The 25,890-nt window shown below is 48.0% G+C and overlaps 1 long non-coding RNA gene across 1 annotated transcript in view; it reads right to left on the bottom strand.

Annotated features, from left to right (window-relative positions):
• The window catches only part of LOC138357331 (uncharacterized), a 44,652-nt gene that overhangs the window by 17,373 nt on the left and 1,389 nt on the right, over positions 1 to 25,890 (bottom strand). The window lies entirely within an intron of this gene.

Raw genomic sequence — 25,890 nt, 5'->3', positions numbered from 1 at the left:
CAACCCTGCCAACGGGCAAGAATGGAGGAATGAATAACAGGATAAAAGTCGGAATAAGGAATACCTTTACGGGAGATGGGACAAGAATGGATAGCTTCCTTAGTGGCAGCATCCGCACGCTCATTGAAAGAAACACCAATATGGCTGGGAACCCAGCAAAACTCTACCGATTTAAATCTACTAGAAATAAACAGCCAATGTTGAATCTTGATGACCACCGGATGGACAGGATTAAAGGACCCTTGAGCCATGAGGGCACTACGAGTCAACTACAACCACAAAGGAGGAATGAGAATGAGAAAGCAAGAGAAGAAGAGCATAGAGAATAGCATAAAGTTCTGCCATAAAGACGCTAGCCTCCGAAGAGAGGCGACACATATAAGTACAGTCATGAAAAACAACAGAGTAGCCCACACCGTCCGCAGACTTTGACCCATCGGTGAAGATGGAAAGAGTGGGAGTGCGAAGAAAAGTGCTCAAGGAAGAGGCTTTTCAGAATTGTAGGAGGGGTAAAGGCTTTAGGCATACAAGTCAAGGACGTACAAAACTTGGGAAGGGGGACTCTCCACGGAGGTAAGGAAGGAACAATACGAGGAGAAACATTAGAAATATGATCAGAAAGAGAATCCTGTAAGCGAGATAACCGGACAAAGTGGGAGACGATGAAGAGGAACAGGAACCACAGAAGGAGGAAAACTCAATGCACGACACAAACGAGAGGAAGGCTGTTGGAAGGACCGCGCAAGATAGCGAAGATAGTAGCGATCACGGCGGTCTTGAAGAGAGAGAAAGCCAGTGTCAATATACAAACTGAGGGCGGGAGTTGAACAAAAGGCACCAAAGCTGAGACGCAACCCAGTATGGTGCAAAGCATCAAGACAGCAAAGAGTAGGAGGAGAAGCAGAAGAGTATGCAGGGCAACCATAATCGAGTTTAGACAGGACGAGAGAGGAGTGCAAATAGAGGAGCGTGCGCCTATCCGCTCCCCAAGAAGTATGGGACAAAACCTTAAGGAGGTTAAGGGCCTTAGAGCACTCAACTCGGAGGTAAGAGATATGGGCTGACCAAGACAAACGAGTGTCAAAGACTAACCCCAAAAGCTTTGCGGAATCCCTGAACACAATGTGATGACCATAAAGCGATAAAAAAGAGGGATGAAGAACGACATGCTTCCGAGTAAAAGTCATAGCACAAGACTTAGACGCAGAGAACTTGAAGCCATGATCGGTGGCCCAAGACGACACGGCATCAATCGCAAGTTGAAGCCGCCGTTGAAGGAGAGGTGAATCATCACCCCAACAGCAAAGGGTAAGATCATCAACATAGAGAGCAGAGAAGACGCCAGAAGGAAGAGAAGAAAGAAGACCGTTGAGGGCAACTAGAAAAAGAGTAGTGCTCTGAACACTACCCTGGGGTACACCCTCATACTGCTGAAAAGGGGCAGAGAGCAGTACCAAGCCGCACACGAAAGGAACGACGAGAGAGGAAGCTCTAGTGGAAGAGAGGGAGTTTCCCACGAAGGCCAATAGAATGAAGTTGAGACAGAAGATGATACCGCCAGGTAGTGTCGTAAGCCTTTTCCAGGTCAAAAAGGACGGCAACAACGGAGGTCTTCGCAGCAAAAGCAGTACGAATATAGACCTCCAAGTTCACTAGGACATCTGTTGTGCTGCGGCACTTGCGAAAACCAAATTGAGAAGGGGAGAGGTGGTGATAGCGTTCTAAGAACCACATCAAACGAACGTTAACCATACGTTCAAAGAGCTTGTAGACACAACTCATGAGGGCAATAGGGCAGAAGTCCTTGTGGGATGACCCGAGAGACCCTGGTTTCCGAACAGGGAGGACAACAGCATCGAGCCAGTCTTCAGGGACTGACGACGACTCCCAGACCCGATTGTACAGACTCAGTAAATACTGAGACGTGCACGGAGGGAGATGGCGAAGCATTTCATAATGAATGCCATCGGAGCCCGCTGCCATAGAACCACAAAGGGCCAGGGCAGATTGAAGTTCAGAGAGAGAGAGAAGGGATCATTATAGGGAAGGTGAAGATAAGTACAGAAATTTAAAGGACGAGATTCAAGGAGAGGCTTACGAAGAAGGAAGGATTGGGGGAGATGAGAACCAGAACTAACAGAGGAGAAATGGGAACCCAGTTCGGTTGCAACCTGCAACGAGTCCGCCACAAGAGCACCATGGAGGCGAAAGACTGGTGAGACATCGGGAACAAACTTACCCGCAATCTTGCGGATACGCTTCCAGACCAGTGGGAGAGAAGCTTCGGACGTAACGGTGGAGACATAAGACGCCCAACAAGCACGTTTGGCCACACGGATGGTCCTACGGGCCACCGCACTCGCCTTCCGAATCAAAAGAAAAGACTCAACCGTCTGCCGGCGGCGATGTCTCTTCCAGGCTGCACGCTTACAGCGGACAGCCCGAGCACAGCCCATACTCCACCAGGGAACGCACTTCCGCGTTCCCAGAGAGGAAGAGCGAGGAATAGAGTGGAGGGCAGCGTCAAAGACAGTGTCATGAAAAAGAAGAAGGGCGCAAGGGAGAGGTAGAGCGGAGAGGTCGGAAATAGTAGCACGGAGAGTAAAGAGGCGCCAGTCAGCCTCGGCAAACCGCTACCTAGGGAAGGAGAGAGGGGGGCGAAAAGAGAAAAAAGTGACAAGGATAGGAAAATGGTCACTGCCATGGAGGTCATCAAGGACTCGCAACCCGAAATCTAAGGAAAGGGATGACGAGCACAGAGAAAGATCGAAACAAGAAAGGGAGCGAGTCAGAGAGTCCAAATGAGTGGGCTCACCAGAATTAAGAAGGGACAGGGAAGAAGAGAGGATGAAAGGTTCAAGGAGGCGACCCCGGGTGTTTGTCAGCACATCACCCCAAAGGGCATGACAACAATTGAAATCACCCAGCAGGAGCACAGGCTCCGGCAAGGAGTCTAGGAGGTGTTTAAGATCGGGAAGAGAAAGGGGGACAGTGGGGGGGGGAGATAAATGGAACAAACCGTGTACCATCTACGCACAAAGACACGGGCGGCAGAACAGTGGAGAGGCGAGGAAAAAAGTAAGGGGACAAAGGGAACATCAGAGCGAATCAAGAGAGCAGAAGAATTATGGACCCCAGCTGTCGCTGGGGGAGGGGAGAGAAAAGAATAACCACGGAAGCGACCAGGACGAGCACCAAGCATCGGCTCCTGGAGACAGACACAAAGGGGTGAAAACTGTGAAATGAGAAGTTGGAGGTCAAGGAAATTTGCGTAAAATCCACGGATGTTCCATGGGAGAAAAGACATCAGCAAAGATAGAGAGAGGAGAGCAACAGAGAGCAAAGAAGAAACAAAGGTGAAGAAGGAACACAGCACGCTAAAATAGCACAGAGTCAGGATCAGGGTCAGCGAAGTCAGGGCCAGGGGGCATGGGTAAACGGAGTAAAGAAGGAGGGAAAGAAGCGGGAGGACGGACCAGAGGTGGACGAGCAGGGTCTGGAGGAGAAGGAAGGGGAGGAGAGGGGGGGGGCAGAAAGAGGGGAGCGCACCTCAGCAAGGGCAGTAACCAAGACGGAACCGGGGGCTAAAGAAACCCCCACAGTAGGAACAGGGGGCACCACCACCGAAGTGGGAGGGGAAGGAATGATAGAATCAGAGATAGGGGGTGAAGAAGAAAGCGAAGCTTTCTTACCGACAGGGGAGGAGGAAGGAGAGGAGCCAGGTTTCCGCTTCTGACTCAAAGAGACAGGCGTCCCAGCAGCAACGTACTGGGCAACAGACTCCAGTGTATCGATAGGAGAAAAAGAGCGAGAGCGAACAACACAACCATCAGGGGGAGCCGGTCGGCCGAGCGGACAGCACGGTGGACTTGTGATCCTGTGGTCCTGGGTTCTATCCCAGGCGCCGGCGAGAAACAATGGGCAGAGTTTCTTTCACCTTATGCTCCTGTTACCTAGCAGTAAAATAGGTAACTGGGTGTTAGTCAGCTGTCACGGGCTGCTTCCTGGGGGTGGAGGCCTGGTTGAGGACCGGACCGCGGGGACACTAAAACGCCCCGAAATCATCTCAAGATAACCATCAGGAGAGCGATGGACGTCAGCCCGCACAGTCAGGCGGCGTGGAGAGCCAAGAGACGGAGGAGAAGGACGGGAAGGAAGACTAGAGGGAGAGGAAATAGAAGACACAGGAGACGTGACAGACTGGGTAGAAAGAAGGGGAGCTCTAGACAGAGAACCAGGAGGGGGACCCTTCGGGACAGAACGGAGGGAAATAGGGGAGGTGGTGGTGGGCGTGTCCGGGTCTAAGGCTCGGAAACGGTTGTGAGACTGAGGAAGGCGGGAAGGACAAGGAGAGGAAGAGCGCACCACGCGAGCATAGGAGACACCAGCGAAAGAGGGGAGACGATGAACTTGACGCCGAGCCTCAGGAAAAGACAAACAGTCCCGGTGCTTCAAGTTGAGGACAGCCGCCTCAAGTTTGTAACGAATACACGCACGGGAGAAAGTAGGGTGGGCTTCACCGCAATTGAGGCAGCGGGCCTGGGGAGAAGTGCACTCCAACTTAGAGTGACCCTCGCTTCCACACAGGGGACAGAGAGAGACAGGACTAGAGCATTTGAAGGCACCATGCCCAAACTTCCAGCACTTACTGCAGAGCCGAGGAGATGGAATATACTCCTGAACGGAGCACCTGGCACCAGCAAGAATGACAGAGGATGGAAGGGTCCTACCATCAAAGGTAACCTCCACAACCCGAAGGGATAGACGGCGACGACCACGAGGGGGACGAGTAAATGTATCCACCTGGAGGACAGAATGACCCTGAGCCTCGAGGATATGCTTGATATCCTCGTGGCAGTCCTTGAGATCCCCAACACCGGTCGCAACATGGTGCGGGAGGAGAACAGTTCCAACACTGGCATTCAACCGAGTGTTCTTGGAGACCCGAACAAGAACCAAGGGGTTTTACCAAGGCAGGATAAGGCGGCCAAGCGAGTGGCCGCATCCTGAGAAGGAGCAGCAACGACACGGGTACCAAGACAAGTGGGGTTGAAGATGACAGAGGCATCCACGGAATCGACAAGATTCCTATAAAGGGAAAAATCGTCAGGAGGAGTTGAAGCCAAAGGTTGGAGGTCAAAGTACTTAGTCCATGTAGCAGGACCAAACAACGCATGGAACGAAGTAGGATGGGAAGGGAGCATATGAGAGCGGCCATGGCGGGGACGGCGATGAGAACCCATAGAGAGAGACGGGTCGAAAGGTGCAGTTGTCACAAGAAGAGGTGGAGCCGTGCAAGAGGACGAGACGGTCACCACAGCAGGCTTGGGGCTCGACCCAACCACAGAGGAGGGAGGGGAGCAGGAAGGAAGAGTCCGGTCTGGGCCTAAACCGGGCCCTGTAGTGGAGGCTACAGATCCCAGTCTTCCAGGACGGTCCGACTCAGGGGCTTGGTCGCCCACCCCATGAGCCTGGTTAGGAGTAGTCAAGTCGTCATCAATACAACAAACCAATATATAAGGGATGGGACCCGGAACCAAGGGATACCACCTACCAAGGCAGCCAGGGAGGCCGAGCGCGGGCCAGTGCAGGAAGGGTGTGTCGTCCCCAGCGGTGCTCCCCCTTTTCAACAGGGGAGTCCTACTACTTCGTTCATTCTCCCACACTGGTGCTAAGACCCCAGTCCCCCTATCGCCCTAGCCTAGACACCCAACCATTCACTCAGGGCGGCCTCTCACAGGCGACCCCTCCAGCGGGTGGTCCGATGGCTCACAAGGCCCCTACATGGTGCCCTTCAGCACGTACACCACCCAAAGAGGGGGCAGGAGAGGGGGCACAGGCAACCCACACCTGACCCAGGGAGGTGTACGTGAGCCCCTCACCACAGCAAGGAGGCACCACGGAGGGGTTTTCATGGGTAAATCGGAGTCCTGACACACACTCTTGATGGCTTTTTAGATCAATTAGTTTATCTGTGTCTTTTATTATAACGAATATGTCTTCTACACAGCAGTATATAATTGATTTTTACCTACCGCTGAAGACTTTCTTCGATGGGTTCCCATGTAAAAATTTGTAAATGCCACTCCTAAGGGGGAGCCCATTCCTACTCCGTCTATTTGTAAATATGTGTTACCTTGCGGACTGATGAAAGGAGCTTCCTTTGTACATGCCTCGAGGAGGCTCTTCAAGTGTGGCTCAGGTATGTCTAATTTACGGGTGCTCTCATCTCTGTATACTCTCTAGTATCATTTCTATGGTGGTGTCGACCAGGACGTTGGTAAATAGGGATTCGACGTCCAGTTAAGCAATAATTCCTATTGGCTGTGTAGTCTATTTATAGGAAATCAGCTGATTGTAGACTATAGTTGCTTTAAGTGTATGGTGTCAGGAATTCGTTTAGTCTTTTTGCCAGGCAGTAGACTGGAGTTGGTATTTGGCTGATTAGTGGGCGTAGTGGGATAGCTGGTTTATGTGTCTTTACACTGCCATAGGCATATCCTAAGCCATAGTCGCAATGGAGTTTAGCGAAATGAACACTACCTCTCTTTGCAGTGATCGCAGTAATAGTTTTATTCACTTTGCGTTTAAGGTCATCCACAAGGTTCCTCGTGATTCGATGAAATTTAGTGTCATCACTGATGATGTCACTGATTTTATTCTTATGTTCTTGGGTAGGAATCAACACATATACTGCTGTCTTGTCGGCTTTTCTTATTGTTACACCTTCCTGATTTATCAGTGTTTTTCCTGCATCTTTGAGTCGTGGGGTTAAGATTTTTTAGATTATTACTCGTTTCACCCCCCCCCCCCTCTGTTAGTAGTTCAGCCTGAAGTGTGTCAGTGGTGAAGACTTTTTTGTTTTCTAACTTGTAGAGGTTGTTCAGAAGCATTTCCATTACAAAGCGTTTTTAATGCTTTTTTGGTTTTTGATAAGAAGGGTCAAATGTACTGTGAAAAATCTGCTTTTCTCAGATGAGCCGTTTAATATCTTGTAAGATTTACTTTTTGGGTCTTAAGAGTTATGGCCAAGTCTTACTATGATATAACACTGTCCACCGTATGACTGACCCAAGAAGCACTTACAGCGTATCTAACCTCCAGACAGCACAATATTGTAAGTAATAGCTGGCCCTTATCCACGCCGTCCTCCCATTGCTGGCCTCCTGGCTCTCTTCCTCTGCTGTTACACGTCTAGTCACACTCCTTCAAATCTCGCTATATATTTTACCAGGATATGTGGCATTATTTTCCCCTTAAGGTGGTATAATCACAATGCCTCACGTTTGACTGCGTTGCCTTAAAATTAATTAAATATATACGTATTTACTGTTTATGTCTGAGGAATCTAGTTATTAGCTCTTGGACCACACTTTTCTAACCAATCTATTTTCCCTCCATTATATCTACTATGTGCTTCTCTCTAACACATGCACACACACACACACACACACATCCCCATGAAGCAGCCCGTAGCAGCTGTAACTCCCAGGTACAAGGTGAACAGACGCATCACGGTAAAGGAAACTCTGGTCATTTGTTTCCTCCGCCTCTGGGAATTAATCCGGCCCATTACGCCTACGATCACCAGGCGCTGTCCACTCAGCCTCGTGCCCTCCTCCCCTATACACACACACACATGTATGTATGTGTGTGTGTGTGTACTCTCCTAATTGTGCTTCGGGGGTTTAGCTCTGGCTCTTTGGTCCCGCGTCTCAACTGTCAATCAACTGGTGTACAAATTCCTGAGCCTATTGGGCTCTATCTTATCTACATTTGAAACTGTGTATGGAGTCAGCCTCCACTACATCACTGCCTAATGCATTCCATCTGTTAACTACTCTGACACTGAAAGTTTTTTCTAACGTCCCTGTGGCTCATTTGGGGTACTTAGTTTCCACGTGTATCTCCTTGTTCGCATAAAACCCGTGTTAAACAGTTTATCTGTATCTACCCTGTTAATTCTTCTGAGTATTTTGTAGGTAGTGATTATGTCTGCCCTTACTCTTCTTTCTTCCAGGGTCGTGAGATCTCGCAGCCGTTTTTCGTAACTCATGCCTCTTAGTTCTGGGACTAGCCTAGTGGCAAATCTCTGAACTTTTTCAAGCTTCGCCTTGTGCTTGACAAGGTAAAGGCTCCATGCTGGGGCCGCATACTAAAGGATTGGTCTTACAAATGTAGTATACAAGGTTCTGAATGATTCCTTACACAGGTTCCTGAAGGCAGTTCTGATGTTAGCCAGCCTCACATACGCCACAGATGTTATTCTTTTGATGTGGACTTCAGGAGACAGGGATGGTGTGATATCAACTCCTAGATCCTTCTCTGTCCGTTTCATGAAGGACTTCATCTCCAATTCTGTATCCTGTGTCTGGCCTCCTGTTTCCACTGCCTAGTTTCATTACCTTACATTTACTCGGGTTGAAGTTTAGTAGCCATTTGTTGAACCTTCATGCAGTCTGTCTAGGTCATCTTTTAGTATCATACTGTCTTCCTCCGTCTTAATCCTCCTCATAATTTTTGCATCATCAGCAAACAATGAGAGGAATGATTCTATACCATCTGGAAGATCATTTACATATATAAGAACAAGTATGTTCCAAGGACTGAACCCTGCGAGATCCCACTGGTGACGTCTCGCCAATCTGATACCTCACCCTGCACAGTGACTCGCAGCCTTCTGTTATTTATGTACTCCCTTATCCAATGGAGTACCTTACCTTTCACTTCTGCCTGCATCTCCAGCTTTCGCACTAGTCTCTGGTGTGGCACTGTGTCAAAGGCTTTCTGGCAATTAAAAAATATGCAGTCTGCCCACCCCTCTCTTTCTTGCCCGATTCTTGTTGCCTTATCGTAGAATTCAATTAATCCTGTGAGACATGACTTGCCATCCTTGAAACCATGTTGGTGTTGTGACAAGTTCCTTCACTCCAGATGTCCGACTAGCTTTTTCGCACAATTTTCTCCATTACCTTGTATGGTATGCAAGTTAGAGACATTGGCCTGTAGTTCAGTGCCTCCTGTCTATCCCCCTCCCCTTGTATATTGAGACTATGTTTGCCGCCTTCCAAATTTCTGGCAGTTCACCTGTTACCACTGATTTGTTATACACCATGGAGAATGGCAAGCACAGTGCTTCTGCTCCTTCCATTAGTATCCATGGTGATATTTCATCCGGCCTATAGCCTTTGTCACATCCAACTCTAGCAAAAGCTTCATTACATCTCTACTGGTAATTTCAAATTCCTCTAGTGGTGCCTGGTTAATTATTCCTTCTCTTATCTCTGGAAATTCTCCTTGCTCTAATGTGAAGACTTCCTGGAATTTCATATTGAGTTCCTCACACACTTCTTTGTCATTTGTAGTGAATCTCTTTGCCCTTTTCCTTAGTTTCATTACCTGGTCTTTCACTGTTGTCTTTCTCCTGATGTGGTTGTGCAGCAATTTGGGTTGGGTCTTTGCTTTGCTTGCTATGTCATTTTCATATTGCCCTTCTGCCTCTCTTCTCACCCTGACGTATTCATTCCTGGCTCTCTGGTAACCTTCTCTGCTCTCAAGTGTCCTGTTATTTCTATAGTTTCTCCATGCTCTTTTACTTTGCTACTTAGCTAGCTTACATCTCTGATTAAACCATGGGTTTCTCCTCTGCATTTCAGTTACCTTTAGGGCTGGGAGAAACTTTTCTGCTGCCTCCTTGCACTTCTGCGTGATGTATTCCATCATGTCTTGGGCCGTCTTTTCCCTTAGCTATGATTCCCATGTTACATCAGTTAGGAATTTTCTTATTTCCTCGTAATTTCCCTTACGGAATGCTAGCCTTTTGCTTTCAGTTCCCTTTCTCGAGTAATTTAGCCCTTCTTCGATCAGATACTCAAACGTCAGTAGACTGTGATCGCTCATTCCTACTGGGGCCTCAAAGTCAATTTCCATTATGTCGGAGTCAGAGTGAAAACTAGGTCGAGTCTCGCTGGTTCATCGTTTCCCCTCATCCTAGTGGGTTCCCCTGACATGTTGACTTAGAAAGTTTGTCGCCACCTTGACTACTTTGGCTCTTCATGTACCCTCTCCTCCGTGCGGTTCCTTGTTCTCCCAGTCTATCCTTCCGTGATTGAAGTCCCCCATGATGTGCAGATGAGATCGATTTCTACAGGCAGCAGAGGCTGTCTTCTCAATTATGTTATTAACTGCCATGTTGTTTCTGTCATACTCTTGCCTGGGCCTTCAGTTATTTGGTGGAGGGTTATATATCACCGCTACTACTACTATAGGTCCTCCCTTCGTCATGGTGCCTGTTATGTAGTCTCTAAACCCTTCACAGCTGGGATAACCATCTCTTTGAAACTCCATTCCTTTCTCATGAGCAGGGCCCCTCCATCTCCTCCCCTACCCTCCCTCTCTTTCCTTATTACAGTGTAATCCTGAGGGAATCCGCAATTGTTATTAGTCCTAAGTTTTTGTTTCCATGATTCCAATTGCATCTGGATTTACTTTTTGTGCTTTTTCCCTAAATTCACTCATGTTGCTTGTAATCCCATCTATGTTCGTGTACATCACCTTGAAGCCGACTCTTTTCTGTCCATCCACAGTTTCTATTGCTTCCACTGGAGTAGGTAAACATGCAGGATCTGGGGTGGGGAGGGGGAAGGGGGGGCCCCCTGGGTCGTGAGGGGAGCTGAGAGTTAGGGGGACCTGAGTTGTGGGGGGAGGGGGTGGGAGGATCTGGTTTGGAGAGGGTAGGGGCGAAGTGAGGGCTTGGAGGGGTGAGGGAGAAGGGAGGGCTTGGGGGGATGGGAAGAAGGGGGAGGGAGGGCTTGGGGGGTGGGGGAGAAGGGTGGGGATAGGGGGATGGGGGAGAAGGGAGGGCTTAGATTAGGGGAGGAGTGTAGGGGCTGGGGCAGGTAGGGCTTCTACTGGTTGGGAGATGGGTGTGATCCTCCTTCAACCAGGGCTGTAGAATTGCCTGTGGAGGGTTCCCCACTCCCTTCTGGGATCATAGGGTCCTGAGTTATGGTTCCCTGATTCCTTTCCCTCTCCTTGCGCTCCTTCCTTGCTGCTGCTGCTCTGTCTCTCTTCCCTGGTCATATCCCTCTGCAGGAATACCTTTTTGAACATCAGCACATTGAGTAGGTTGCTCTTCTTTGCTAAAATTTCCACTTTTGTGTTCTCGCTTTTGAAAATCACTTTTGTCAATCTATCTTTGTCCTTGTTGTACCAGCCAACCCTGAGAACCTTTTCTATATTCAGTTCTTCCCCCTCCATCTGTACTCCTACAAGGATCTCTCTGACTGTGGCTTTGTCCATATCTCTCCTCACCCTTTGAGTAGCTCATATTTGCTACTTAATACCTACTTCGATTACTGCTCTTTTCCTCTATCAGTCGGCTAGTGCATCTTGACGCTTACTGAGAAGTAGCAACTTTCATGGCAATTTCCTGTACTGCACAGACAACTTCCGGGGGTCCTTCTAAATATGTGAAGTATGTCTACAAATGAGGGTTGTACTGTAGAAGTCCCTTCAATAGATACATTACCATCTTCCTGAGGGTTGGATCGTGTCTTATATTGGGGATTTTCTTTCAGGCTTTTAATCTCCTCCCTTGCCTCAATCAGTTCATCCTGTAGGTTGGCTACCTTTTTCCTCATTACCTGTAGTTCCATCCTGATTTCACTCAACATTTGAAAGAGTGCCTTCTCAAGCGAGACATCTAGTCCTCCTCCTCCCTCTGTGTTACGTCTGCTTTCTGCCATGTTTGTTTCCAATTCCAGTTCTCCAATACAGTGAGTGTGTGAGTGTGGGATGCGTGTGCGCGACTGTGCGTTCGCGTGTGTCTCCACGTATTTGTGTGTGTGTACTCCCCTATTTGTACTTGCGGGGGTTGAGGTTTGGCTGTTTGGTCCCGCCTCTCAACTGTCAATCAACTGGTGTACAGGTTCCTGAGCCTACTGGGCTGCTCCATATCTACATTTATAATTGTGTATGGAGTCAGCCTCCACCACATCACTGCCTAATGCATTCTATCCGTTAACTACTCTGACACTGAAAAAGTTCCTTCTAACGTCCCAGTGGCTCATGTGGGTACTCAGTTTCCACCCGTGTCCCCTTGTTCGCATACCACCAGTGTTGAATAGTTTATCCTTGTTTACCCGGTCGATTCCCCTGAGGATTTTGTAGGTTGTGATCATGTCTCCCCATACTCTTGTGTCTTCCAGTGTCGTAAGGTGTATTTCCCGCAGCCTTTCCTCGTAACTCATGCCTCTTTGTTCTGGGGCTAGTCTAGTAGCATACCTTTGGACTTTTTGCAGCTTCGCCTTGTGCTTGACAAGGTACGGGCTCCATGCTGGGGCCGCATACTCCAGAATTGGTCTTACATATGTTGTGTCCAAGATTCTGAATGATTCCTTACACAGGTTCCTGAACGCTGTTCTGATGTTAGCCAGCCTCGCATATGCTGCAGACGTTATTCTTTATATGTGGGCTTCAGGAGACAGGTTTGGTGTGATATCAACTCCTAGATCTTTCTCTGTTTCATTAAGTACTTCATCTCCTATTCTCTATCCTGTGTCTGGCCCCCTGTTTCCACTGCCTAGTTTCATTACTTTGCATTTACTCGGGTTGAACTTCAACAGCCATTTGTTGGACCATTCAATCAGTCTGTCTAGGTTATCTTGTAGCCTCCTACTATCATCCTCTGTTTCAATCCTCCTCATAATTTTTGCATCATCGGCAAACATTGAGAGAAACGAATCTATACCTCTGGGAGATCATTTACATATACCAGAAACAGTATAGATCCAAGGACTGACCCCCTGCGGGACTCCACTTGTAACGTCTCGCCAATCTATGACCTCACCCTTCACACAGACTCGTTGTCTCCTGTTGCTTAGGTACTCCTTTATCCAATGATGTACCTTTCCTTTCACTCCAGCCTGCATCTCCAGCTTTTTTCACTAGCCTCTTGTGTGGTACTGTATCAAAGGCTTTCTGACAATCCAAAAATATGCAGTCTGCCCATCCTTCTGTTTCTTGCCTTATTTTTGTTGCCTGGTCGTAGAATTCAAGGCAGGACTTGTAAGTGTAATTACCTAAGTGTAATTACCTAAGTGTAAGTAAGTAATTATCAAAAGAAGGCACCAAACCGGGAAGGCTATGTAGCACCATCAAATGCGCAGAATAATCAGAGGGCGCTAAATATCACCAAGGATGCCAATACGAGAACAAAAACGCATAAGGCGAACGATATCAAAAGTATCCGAGTCACCAAGAATTCTATTGACGGACAGGTGACCGCGAGTTGCGGTCGGAAAGCAAGACACACGCTCGTCCTGGAAGTCAGGACATTCAAGAAGGACATGCACGACCGTAAGAGGGACAATGCAACTAGGACAATAAGGAGCTGGGCGGCGCTCCATCAAGTGACCATGGGTTAAGCGAGTATGGCCAATACGCAACCTCGCCAGAGCTGTTTCCCATCGCCGGTTACGGTGGTAGGAGGATGGCCACGAGGAAACACAACATTTAAGAGTGCGTAGTTTGTTACAAGTAACAGACGACCAAGAAGCCTGCCAACGGGTAAGAACGGAGGAATGGATACCCGGGTAAAAGTCGGAATATGGAATACCTTTACGAGAGACGGGACAAGAGCGGACAGCTTCCTTGGCGGCAGCATCCGCATGCTCATTTAAAGACACACCAATATGGCTGGGAACCCAACAAAACTCAACCGACTTAAATTTACTGTGAACAAGAAACAGCCAATGCCGGATCTCGACAACTACTGGATGAACCGGATTAAAGGACCCGAGAGCCATGAGGGCACTACGAGAGTCAACAACAACTACAAAGGAAGACTGACAACGAGAAAGCAGGAGACGAAGAGCATAGAGAATAGCATAAAGCTCCACTGTAAAGATGCTAGTCTCCGGAGGTAAGCGACACATATAAGTGCGATTAGGAAAAACAACAGAGTAGCCAACACCGTCCACAGACTTAGACCCATCGGTGAAGACAGAAATGGAGCGGGAATGAGAAGAAAAGTGCTCAAGGAAAAGGTATTTTAGAACCGTAGGAGGGGTAAAAGCTTTAGTGATATGGGTCAAGGAAGTACAAAAACGCGGAAGAGGGACTCTCCACGAGGGCAAAGAAGGAACAACACGAGGAGAAACATTAGAAATATGAACGTAAAGAGAATCCTGTAGGCGAGATAACCGGACAGAAAGAGGGAGGTGGTGAAGAGGAACAGGAACCGCAGGAGGGGTAAAAGTTAAAGCACGACAGAGGCGAGAGGAAGGATGTTGTAAGGACCGCGCAAGATAGCGAAGACAGTAGCGATCACGGCGGTCTTGGAGAGACAGGAAGCCAGTGTCAACATACAAGCTAAGGACGGGAGTCGAACGAAAGGCACCAGAAATGAGGCGCAGCCCAGTAAGGTGCAAAGCATCAAGACGGCGAAGAGTAGAAGGAGAAGCAGGGCAACCATAATCGAGCTTAGACAGGACGAGAGAGGAATGTAAAGCAAGGAGAGTGCGCCTATCTGCCCCCCCCCCCCAAGAAGTATGGGACAAGACCCGAAGGAGGGTAAGGGCCTTAGAGCACTCAACACGGAGGTAAGAGATATGGGGAGACCAAGACAAACGAGTGTAAAGGAATAACCCAAAAGCTTCCCGGAATCTTTGTACTCAAGGGGATGACCATAAAGTGACAAATAGGGACGAAGAACGACCCGTTTCCGCGTAAAAGTCATGGCACAAGTCTTAGAAGTAGAGAACTTGAAGCCATGATCGGTGGCCCAAGACGACACTGCATCAATTGCAAGTTGAAGCCGGCGCTGAAGGAAAGGCGAATCATCACCCTGACAGCAAAGGGTAAGATCATCGACATAGAGAGCGGAGAAGACACCTGAAGGAAGAGAGGAAAGAAGACCATTGAGGGCAACCAGAAAAAGAGTAGTGCTCAGAACACTACCCTGGGGGCACACCTTCGTATTGCTGAAAAGAGGCAGAGAGAGCGGTACCAAGGCACACCCGAAAGGAACAACGAGAGAGGAAGCTGCGGAGAAAGAGAGGGAGATGACCACGAAGGCCAAAAGAATGAAGTTGAGATAGAATATGATAACGCCAAGTGGTGTCGTAAGCCTTTTCCAGGTCAAAAAGGACGGCAACAACGGAGGTCCTCGCAGCAAAAGCAGTACGAATATAGACCTCCAAGTTCACCAGGACATCTGTCGTGCTGCGGCACTTGCAGAAACCAAATTGAGAAGGAGAGAGGAGATGATGGTGTTCCAGGAACCACATCAGACGAACGTTAACCATACGTTCAAAGAGTTTGCAGACACAACTCGTGAGGGCAATAGGGCGAAAGTCCTTAGGGGAAGTACCCAGAGACCCCGGTTTGCGAACAGGGAGGACAACGGCATCGAGCCAGTCCTCAGGGACTGACGACGACTCCCAGATCCGATTATACAGACTCAGTAAATACTGAGACGTGCACGGAGGGAGATGGCGAAGCAGCTCATAATGAATACCATCGGAGCCCGCCGCCGTAGAACCGCAGAGGGCCAGGGCAGAACGAAATTCAGAGAGAGAGAAGGGATCATTATAGGGAAGCTGAAGACGAGTGCAGAAATCTAGTGGACGAGACTCAAGGACAGGTTTACGAAGAAGGAAAGATTGAGGAAGATGAAGACCAGAGCTAACAGAAGAAAAGTGGGAACCCAGTACGGAAGCGGCCTGCAACGGGTCCGCCACAAGAGTATCATGGAGGTGAAGGACCGGTGAAACATCGTGAACGAACTTACCCGCTATCTTGCGGATACGCTTCCAGATCTGGGGCAGAGGAGTTTCGGACGTAATTGTTGAGACATAAGATGCCCAACATTCACGTTTAGCCGTACAGATGGCCCTACGGGCCACCGCACTCGCTTTCCGAAAGAAAAGAAAAGAATCGGTCGTCTGCCGACGGCGGTGCCTCTTCCAGGCTGCACGCTTACAGCAGACAGCCCGGGCACAATCCGCATTCCACCAGGGAACGCACTTCCGCGGACCCCGAGAGGAAGAGCGAGGAATAGAGCGGAGGGCAGCGGTGAAGACAGTGTCATGAAAAAGAAGGAGAGCGCGAGGGAGAGGCAGAAGGGAGAGGTCAGAGAGAGCAGCACTGAGGGTAAATAGGTTCCAGTCCGCTTTAGCAAACTGCCACCTAGGAAAAGAGAGGAAAGGGCGAAACGAGAAAAAGGAAACAAGGATGGGGAAATGATCACTGCCATGGAGGTCATCATAACCTGCCACGTGAAATCTAAGTAAAGAGAAGAAGAGCAGAGAGAAAGATCAAGACAGGAAAGGGTGCGAGTCCGAGAGTCCAAATGAGTGGGCTCACCAGAATTCAGGAGAGACAGGGAAGTAGAGAGGAGAAACGGCTCAAGAAGGCGACCCCGGGTATTCGTCAGAACATCACCCCAAAGAGAATGACAACAATTGAAGTCACCCAGCAGGAGCACAGGCTCCGGCAAGGAGTCTAGGAGGTGTTTCAAATCAGGAAGAGAAAGCGGGACACTCGGGGGGAGATAAATGGAACAAACTGTGTACCATTTCCCCACAAAGATACGAGCAGCAGAACAATGGAGAGGCAAAGGAAAAAGTAAAGGAACAAAGGGAACATCAGCGTGGATCAAGAGAGCAGAAGAATTAGGAGCCCCAGCAACGGCTGGGGGGGGGGAAGAGAAAGGAATAGCCACGAAAACGACCAGGACGAGCACGAAGCATCGGCTCCTGGAGACAGACACAAAGGGGCGAAAACCGCGAAATCAGAAGTTGGAGTTCGAGGAAATTGGCATAATAACCTCGAACGTTCCATTGAAGAATAGACATCGACGAGAAGGGAAAGGACAACAACAGAGAACAAGGAAGAAACAAAGGCGAAAGAGCAACACAGCACGTTAAAGAATATCAGGGTCGGGATCAGGGTCAGTAAAGTCAGGGTTAGGGGGCATGGGTAAACTGAGCAAAGACGGAGGGAAGGAAGGGGGAGAACAGACCAGAGGTGGGCGGGCGGGGTCCGGAGGAGGAGGAAGAGGAGGAGACAACGGAGAGGAGCAGGCAAGAACAACAGCAGGAAGAGGGGGAGTAGAAAGAGGGGAGCGCACCTCAGCAAGAGCAGCAACCGAATTGAAGCAGGGGCCTTTGAGATTTTTCTCTACGCCTATCTCCCTTAGGAGGTGGACTACAAGTTTAAAGTCTGCTCACGGCAGTTGAGCATGAGTCCAGTAGAAAAAGGAAAAGCGGGAGCAAACCGCCAGGCCTCCACCACCAAGGGTGAAAACCTGTCCACAATAGGCCGCTGGCTCCTCCTAGTTAAACAGGACGTTAAAACTAATAAAGGGTAACCGACGGGTTCTCACAATCAAATATTTATATTTGATGTGGTGCTATGAATTGGAATTCGAATTCCCAAGAACAGCCGCCTAATCAAGATCACATCAACATTTAATAATATGCAGAAATATGGTGGAATAATATGGTTGAAGGGTTGACATCAAAGACCATTTTCTATAACATAACAATTTATTAATAACAAGAGACTAACTACTACATTACCGAGTTTACGTTGCGTTATTGTCATCCAGTGGCACGATAACAAACAGCTAAATAGCAACCCTTGCTGTGAGGCTGCATACTGAACTGACCTGAACACAGGTGTGCCCACTGATGACGCAATATTGCAAATCAAAGAAAAATATCACAGACTAAGTTACACCACAGCGAATGGTTACGTTATTGTACATCAAGTGGCATTTGCAACACAGCTATTCAACAGCCCCTCGAGAAGTGACAGCAGGCTCCATCTTGCTGACACTTCGGGCTGACAACATGAACTAACTGAACAAATGAAGGATATCCACTGAAGACAAAGACACAAGCATGCAATCAATAGTGTCTCGGTTTCCCTGACAGCTACTATAATCACAAACTTAGGGGTCCTCCCGCCCCCCCAGGAGAGACCCACGTACCTAGGCGGGTAGTCCAACAGTGACCCCCCCTATAACAACCCAGTGTGAACACTCTTTGCAACTCCCAACAAGAAGTTGCCCTGTTGTAAACAGTAATAAAGACAGGCAAGGCGGGATTCTGGGACACAGCTCCACAGATCCCTAGATAACTCTACTCTCGTCACCAGACGACAACCAAAAGAAATTGCCTTAAGTTACGTTCATTGACTGATCGCAGCAGTCAGCAACAAAGTACTACGGTAATCACAACCAATTGTCTCAGGCTAGACAACAACATGATGATACTCTACGTTAATCTTTAACACTTGTCTCTCTCTTGTTAACAATAACTCAAACATATATTACATCACACTTGACTCCTTGCAAGTATTCAGTGAGTAATTCTCAATTAAGGTCAAACGGACCACTAATTACATCCCCATTGAGTTACGTTAACTAAGCCTACCCTAACTTGGTAGCTTCTCCACAGTCTGTGTCAAAAAATTACTAGTGAGTGTTAATTACCCTAATTAAGTCACTAATTACTTCTGAGCAATTAATTAACTGTCACCAGGACCGATAATTAATCATCCATAAATACGTTTCACTCTGCACTGCCTAAGCAGGTCTCATCAACCACTGTGAATTCACGGGAAAGGAGTTAATTACCCTAATTAACAAGATGTGCCACTAATCCACTGTCCTCAGACAGGATATGATTAATACAACGATTTATGCTAGCTCCATGACCTCGCTTTACCGAGTCATCGGAGCTCTCCAATGTTAATTACTCCACTAATTAACCTGAGCCACTAATTGCTATACCCCAGAAAGGTAATTAGTCTCGAGCATATTACGTCAACACAAATACTGACAGAACCTCTCCCACTACGTGAATTCATGATGAGAAGGCTAATTACATAATTAGCTAGAGTGGTCAATTAGTTGTCACACGGACAATTAATTGCTCCCGAGACGTATCTCATTCTAGCTCAACACTGTTCTCTCTTAACAGCCCTCACTCACTCCACAATACTAAGTGTGCACCCCTTATCCAGTTAATTACCCCTTACTTAATTAACTCATTGAATCCTTAAGTCCTCAACACAACTTAAAGAAACAAAGTAACCCCAGCGTTACGTAGGTCACACTACAATGGCATGCAACATCATAAAAGCACTGCCCAGATATGGTTGCGGCTACTGCAACTCGCTAATTACTGTGCATACACAATAATGACACACAGTTGTGCAACACACAAAAGTATACTAATATTACTGCCCCCCTCTTTTACTTGCACCCGATTGCAAAGGACTACTGTGAACACACACATACCTCAGCCAGGCAATTAACCCATCAATTGCCTGCTCTCATTAAGTACTGTGAATTCCCCTGAATAATCCTAGAGGTCCCTTAAACCCTCAACACAGTTCCTGGGGCAATAATATCGTATAAACTGATAACAACACTGCACAAACCTGCAACATAATGATGCCGTCAGCATACCCCACATGCTAATGACATCATTATGCAATCAGTCAGCAATCACATCTACTGACTCACCACACAACACAGTACATAAACATGCAAATGAACACATAGAAATGGCATTCACATAATCAATGAAAATTATATCACCAAGTAATTGTACTTAACTACCTCTAATGATTATAATTTTATGGTGCTCTATGGCATTAATCCAGTCTGAACGATTATATAGAATCGACAGGCTGGATCACTTATATGGTAAATCTCTACACTGACCGGTTACGTACTCTAGTCAGTCTACTATGCATACAGTGTGGTCCCGTGTATAATATCTATCTCCAGGTACCGCCCCTATCAAACACCTGGCCCTACTGACAGCTGTCACTCAGCTGCTTCTCTAGCCTGGCGAGGCTCTGAGACAACTCTTTCTGTGAATTTCCACCGGTACCCATCACACTGTAGTAGTACTCATTTCTACTGCCCTCTTTCCCTTATCTTTCCTCATTTCCCAAGTTACTACCACACTAGCTGACAACACTTAGCTTGCTTGCTCTTCATGTGTCGACAAGATGTGGCCCTAGGCTGTCCCGGGAAAGTGGCATGTGGCCAAGGCATGGCCCACAGCGCCCCTCCCAAGCTGAGAGGGGGGGGAGGGTTTGGCCGTGGTTTTGGCGCATGACGTCATAGCACCCCACCGGCTGAGCTGGCGGGCGGGGTGGGGGTGGGGTTTGGCTGTGCGGGTGGCCTGGGTGGGTGGCCATGGGTGGCCGCGGGCTGGCAGGCTGCCGCCCACAGGAGTACCCACGTGGCTGGGGAATCACAACCCCATCAAGCTAGAACCTGGCTTGTTCTACACTGGGGTGACAATGGCCGGCTGCGTCCCCACACTGACGCAGCCTGGCGGAATGCAAAGTCCAACATGGGCCTGTAATATCACACTCACTTACACTGCCCAACACCAATTGTCCATTGCCACTAGACAGGATACTCGGCCCACCTCTTACACCATGAGGCTCTGCCAGCCTGCCTCATGGGTGAACACAGTCAACTGTCTCTTTAGCTTTTTACTGTTTCTTCCGTAAATCCTTGGCCCCAATTCACCTAATTGGGCCTTGACACAACCAGGGATAGCAGGGGTGCCATCCCTGCTAGTTAACACAGTAACGTCCGCGATTAACGGGGTGTAGGGGGAAAACTACCCCCCTCCACCCAGACACGTCCTAGTCCACCTGCTACCCTGCTCCGACTGGCGATTTCCCGCGCTAGGGAAACTCAAAATGCCCATACCTTCCCTTATTTTGTCTAGACCAATCAGCTTGGAGCCGGCACGGTACCCTCATGCCGCTCCCAATCACAACTCTTCGCGCCAAAACTAGCCTTGGAGCACACATGCCTAGCCCAATCATATGCCTCCGTCACCCTCGGGCGTCTTGTGACGTCACAAGGAGGGGGAGGCCTAAACACAGGAGCGATGTCTCCCATGTGGGGGGGAAAGGCAACGTTCACTCCACTCTCCCCCCCCCCCCACCTCTAACGGTTTTTAGTCAAGTACCACACCGTCCTATTTCACAGAAACAGGAAAATCTCTGTAATTCTCTCTACAGAGCAATCACAGACTTCTAACTACTCACAAATGATAGTCCATAACATAAGCTTTCATTCAACACCCAACAAGCATATGTTATTTTGAAAGCTTCAGTTTCTAGAGTGACTAGCCTAATCTAGAAACTAGGAAAACTAGCTGAGGGATCTAGATCCCTCACAGGGCCAAAGAAACCTCCATAGCAGGAACAGGGGGCGCAAGCACAGAAATGGGAGGGGAAGGAGCAACAGAGCCAGAAGTAGGGGCCAAGGAAGAAAGCGAAGCCTTCTTACCTGCCAGGGAAGAGGAAGGAGAGGAGCCAGGCTTAAGCTTCTGACTTAAAGAGACCGGTGTCCCAGCAACTACGTACCGGGCAACGGATTCCAGCGTCTCAACAGGAGAAGCTGAACGAGAGCACACACGACGGCCGTTAGGAGAGCGATGGATATCCGCCTGCACCGACAGGCGGCGGGAAGAGCCAATAGATGGAGGAAGAGGATGGGAAGGAGGATCGGAGGGAGACGAGGAAGAAGACACAGGAGACACGACAGACCGGGTAGAAAGAAGGAGCACCCCAGACAGAGGACCAGGAGGGGGACCCTGCAGGACAGAACTCAAAGGAACAGAGGAGGGGGTAGTGGGCGTATCAGGGTCCAAGGCCCGGAAACGGTTGCGAGTCTGAGGAGAGAGGGAAGGACGAGGATAGGAAGAGCGCAACACGCGAGCATAAGAGACGTTAGCATAAGACAGGAGCCGGCGAACCTGGCGCCTCGCCTCAGGAAAAGATAAACGCTCCCGGTGCTTCAGGTTGAGGACGGCCGCCTCAAGCTTGTAATGGATACAGGAACGGGAAAAGGTAGGATGGGCCTCACCGCAGTTGAGGCAGCGAGCTTGGGGAGAAGTGCAGTCCGACTTAGAGTGACCTTCACCCCCACACAAAGGACAGAGAGACAGTACCAGAGCAACGGAGGGCACCATGCCCAAACCTCCAGCACTTGTTACACAGCCGAGGAGAAGGAATATACTCCTGGACAGAGCACCTAGCACCAGCAAGAATGACAGAGGATGGAAGGGTCCTACCATCAAAGGTGATCTCCACAACACGAAGGGGTTGACGGCGACGACCATGAGGGGGACGAGTAAACGAGTCAACCTGGAGGACAGAATGGCCTTGGGCATAAAGGATATGCCGAATATCATCGTGGCAATCCTGCACGTTCCGAACACCGGTTGCAACATGGGGCGGGAGGAGAATAGTGCCAATACTGGCATTCATCTGAACATTCTTGGAGACCCGAACAGGGATCTCGCCAAGGCAAGACAAGGCTGCCAAGCAGGAAGCTGCATCTTGAGAAGGAGCAGCAACGACACGTGTACCGAGATGAGTGGGGTTGAATGTAACAGAGGCATCCACGGAATCAACAAGATGCCGATGGAGGGAGAAATCGTCAGGAGGCGCAGAATCAAGAGGGAGGAGATCAAAGTATTTGGCCCATGAAGCGGGACCAAACAAGGTCTGATACGCGGCAGTACGGGAAGAAATCGAGCGAGTGCGGCCGGGGCGCGAACGACGTTGAGAACCCCCAGAGAGAGAGGGGTTAAAAGGCGCAGTAGTCACAACGAGAGACTTAGCCGCACCAGGGGACGAAGTGGTCACCACTGGGGGCTGGAGGCTCGACCCAACCACAGAGGAGGGAGGGGAGCTGGGGGAAGAAGTCAGGACGGTCAAAGGAGGAGCAAGGTCGGGGCCCAACGCAGCAGGAGCTACAGAGCCTGGTCTTCCAATACAGGCCGACTCGGGGGCTTGGTCGCCCACCCCACGAGCCTGAGAGGGTACAACGGAAACACTCATCGACATAGAGACGAAGAGAAAGAAATTCATCCACGAATGTGCCCCCATACCCACCATGGAGCCACAATTAGAGGCAGGACACCCAACAGGAAGTTATCGCCGATCATGCCGGGGCCCCCTAAAGGTGCGTCGTGAGTATACGCCCCACAAACGCCACCTTAAGAACCGTCAGTCCGTCGAGATCGGGTTCAGCGACGAAAGGGATATTGACATAAAAGGTTTCCCTCGCTCGAGACGTCGGGTACAACAGTTCTACGGGTGCAAGAGTATGCCTCCTCAAGCACCCGAGCGTGAAGAAGTCCAAAGAAAGATCCAAAACAAGCAAAAGGTCGGCAGGAAACGACAAGCAGATAGGAGAAGAGGGGGGAGAAAAACGAAACAGAAGGAAAAGGAAAAGGTGCTCAGCACAATTGGAGAGGACGACAGCAGGAGCACAAGGCTAGAAAAGGACAGAGGACTGTCCCAAGGAGCATCACACTCCGGCAGCCGCCCACTAAGCCCTCCTCACGGCATCAACGAGCTGAGCGGCGAGGGGGGTTACCTAAGTGTAGTTACAGGATGAGAGCCACGCTCGTGGTGTCCCGTCTTCCCAGCACTCTCTCATAACGCTTTGAAACTACTGACGGTTTTGGCCTCCACCACCTTCTCACCTAAGTTGTTCCAACTGTCTACCACTCTTTTTGCGAAAGTGAATTTTCTTATATTTCTTCGGTATCTGTGTTTAGCTAGTTTAAATCTATGACCTCTTGTTCTTAAAGTTCCAGGTCTCAGGAAATCTTCCCTATCGATTTTATCAATTCCTGTTACTATTTTGTATGTAGTGATCATATCACCTCTTTCTTCTGTCTTCTAGTTTTGGCATATTTAATGCCTCTAACCTCTCCTCGTAGCTCTTGCCCTTCAGTTCTGGGAGTCACTTAGTAGCATGTCTTTGCACCTTTTCCAGTTTGTTGATGTGCTTCTTAAGATATGGGCACCACACAATCGCTGCATATTCTTGCTTTGGCCTAACAAAAGTCGTGAACAATTTCTTTAGTATATTGCCATCTATGTATTTAAAAGCAATTCTGAAGTTAGAAAGCGTGGCATAGGCTCCTCGCACAATATTCTTTATGTGGTCCTTAGGTGATAGTTTTCTATCTAGAACCACCCCTAGATCTCTTTCTTTATCAGGATTCTTTAAAGATTTCTCACATAATATATAGGTTGTGTGGGGTCTATGTTCTCCTATTCCACATTCCATAACATGGCATTTATTAACATTAAAATCCATTTGCCAAGTGGTGCTCCAGATACTTATTTTGTCCAGGTCATTTTGAAGGGCATGACAATCATCTAAGTTTCTTATCCTTCCTATTATCTTAGCATCATCAGCAAACATGTTCATATAATTCTTGCCTCCATCAGCCTGGTACTTCAGTCACCTGCTGGAAAGCAACTGCCGTGTTCTTAATCACTATTCATATAAACATTAAAAAAATTAACCCATATTCTATGGTAAATATTAAAGGTTATTTATGTTTATTTTATATATATATATATATATATATATATATATATATATATATATATATATATATATATATATATATATATATATATATATATATATATATATACAATAGTTCTTACATTCTTATACAGCCATTACCACACAGCATTTCGGGCAAGTCCTTTATTCTAATATTCCCCGGAATATAACCCACCAAATCGTTTAACAACCAGGTACTCATTTTACTGTTGGGTGAACAGAGGCTACAGTTAAGGATTGGCGCCCAGTAAATCTTCGACGGCCTGGATACGAACCCAGGACAAAGAGCTCTCGAAACGCCAGGTAATTATCTTACTACTATGCCATAGGGACTGCAATAGTTTTATTTCAGTGCAACGACCAGATTTGCTGGGCATAACACAATAAAGATATTAACGCGCACGTAGGCACACGTGTGCGTCTGATATTTTTCTCTCGTGTCTGAGTCGCGGACACGGCTCGCGTACATTATTAAAATAATTGTTAAAAATCTAAATTTTATCCAATCAATCTGGAACTGATTTCAAAATGAGCGCGTTAAAATTGCGCACAACTCGATATCATAATGACAACGTAGCCTGACAACTGAGTTCAGAACACTGGAAAGATTATAAATACCTTGTGATGATAAGAGTCGAATTAAAAATATTTGTTAAATTCCATTTAATGCTCTATTAATATGGGACTAGTTTTAAAATGTACACCTTTATATTGCGAACACTGACACCAAAATGAAAGACGTAAAACGAAAATTTGTTATCAAACTGAAACGAGTACACACATTAGATTGATAGTGTGCCAATTGGTGCTTGTTCACGGGTACCGGTTGGCTGAATTTAGGCTTTGCTGTGCGGGAGTCACGCTTAGCATTTGGTCCTTATATGCATATACCCCTGTAGGAAATTCTTTTGCGAACACATTGATACTAAAACGAACGACGTACAACAAGAATTAGGGCGAGAAAACTGAAGCGAGTATACACAGTGTCGCCGCACGCGGGCCAGAAACATAGGGATAATTTTCGGGAAGTCTGCGGCGCTCACGCGCCAAGCTCGAAAGTGTTAACACTAGAAAATCCAGATACTCGTCGCTACACATCTAACACTTGAAATTTGGCCAAGGTTTCAGTGACAAGTCACTGCTGTGTTTAACAGCAATAAATCATGCCACTTTCACACTTGTTTGAGACCATAGCCAGCTTCACATTATACATAGATGAACCTGAAGAACCCCGGTAGTTACAGCTCAAATTGAATACGTTTATCACTTATTATTTTAATGTTCTAGACCAATACAACTGCAGAGCATATTACCCCATGTCGGGCAGATATTTGAATATTAAACTAAACTTGTGTAAGTAACCTGCTCTTGAAGCAACAGTAACGCCACGTCGCTACGTCACTCCATATTTGTCTTCATAATCAACACTAGTCATCAAGGTTTATGAATCTTTTACTTAA

Source organism: Procambarus clarkii, chromosome 77 (assembly GCF_040958095.1).
Source record: "Procambarus clarkii isolate CNS0578487 chromosome 77, FALCON_Pclarkii_2.0, whole genome shotgun sequence".
NCBI lineage: Eukaryota > Metazoa > Arthropoda > Malacostraca > Decapoda > Cambaridae > Procambarus > Procambarus clarkii.
Note: the sequence above shows the minus strand (reverse complement) of the source record. Positions and strands in the feature narration are given on the sequence as shown.